Source organism: Sarcophilus harrisii, chromosome 5 (genome assembly GCF_902635505.1).
Source record: "Sarcophilus harrisii chromosome 5, mSarHar1.11, whole genome shotgun sequence".
NCBI lineage: Eukaryota > Metazoa > Chordata > Mammalia > Dasyuromorphia > Dasyuridae > Sarcophilus > Sarcophilus harrisii.
In genome coordinates this window covers 112,704,312-112,705,770 of record NC_045430.1, presented here as the reverse complement: position 1 = coordinate 112,705,770, position 1,459 = coordinate 112,704,312, and positions in this window count along the sequence as shown.

Below are 1,459 nucleotides of genomic sequence, written 5' to 3'. Positions count from 1 at the left end.
TAAAGTTATTCTCACCCTCAGTTTCAACATCTGCAAAATAAGATGCTTAGATCTGGAAAAGGTCTTTTCCAGCTTTGAATCATTGCTTCTACCAAATAAAGTTTTATTGTTATTTTTTTCTTCTTCAAAAAAAAAAACAGATAAATTTGTTAAGATAAAATAAGATGGGCTAGATTAAAAATTTACATTTAATATTTCTAAAAAATTCTTAACATTCAAATGTTGTATAGATTATGCAAATATGTAAACCCAATATTCATTCCCCACTTCATAGGTAGTTAATGCATGTGAAGAATTTTCAAAAGAAAGTGAACTATCAAGAAACATATGAAAAATGTTTCAAATCACTAGAAAGTAAAATGGAAATTAAAATAATTCTTCAGTATCTCCCCATATTCATCAAATTAATAAAGATTACTAAATGTTTAAATATTCAATGTTGACTGAGACTATTACCAAGGGTAGTTGTAAATTTACAAACTGGACTTTTCAATTTGGGAAATAATTTGAAATTTTATGAGAAAGTATATTTAGCTCTTAATATTTTTGATCCTACAATTTTGTCCTTTACAATTGTTGTATTTAAGTGGTTTTCTACATGCATAAATACATGCATAAAGATATGTACAATATATATCGCATTATATATTATAATGTATGTATATATGTAGAACATAAAATTCATAAAGTATTGAAAATGACATTGTCTTTCAAAGAAAAAAATTCCTTAATGATCAGCACATATAATAATGCAGTGTATTATACATGTGTATTTATACATTTTTCTCTTTATTTGAAGCTCAATGAAATGTTGTTGTTGTTTCATAAAATGAATATAAATATTTTTCAAGGGCAGAAAACAAAAATTTTGCTTTTCCTTAAAACAGATATAGTTAAAAGTAAATAGAACTGGAGCAATTCACCCCCTCCAGATTTTATGTCTATCTACGTGTGTGAATCTTTGAAGATGTGGGATTAGAGGAAACCTGCAGGAAAATTAATAAATAAATTTCACATGCTGTTAAATATTAAGTAAATATACAGTTAAATATTTCTTGAAGAGACTGTGATCTTAAAACCTGTAGATTTCTAATTTGGTTACCTATGACATGCAGTTGGTGCTCTGGGGCTTTTCAATGAATTAATTTTTAATATGTTTAAGCATCCAGAAAGTGCAACACAAATATATATCCAAACCTTAGTTTACTTATTATATGCTTTAATATGCTATATTTATACAAAAAGTCCAATAGTAATATGTAGAACATATAAAATCTGCAATTCAGTTTATAATTTCAGTCCATTGAAATCATAACATTATGATATATGGAAATTTTTTTTAATTTGGTGAGGAATTTTTTGAGCACAGTAAAGGTTATCTAAGTGAATGAATTTGAATATTTTTGTAACTCATATGCCAGATTATATATAATTTTAAAACAAATGGTAATTAAACAGA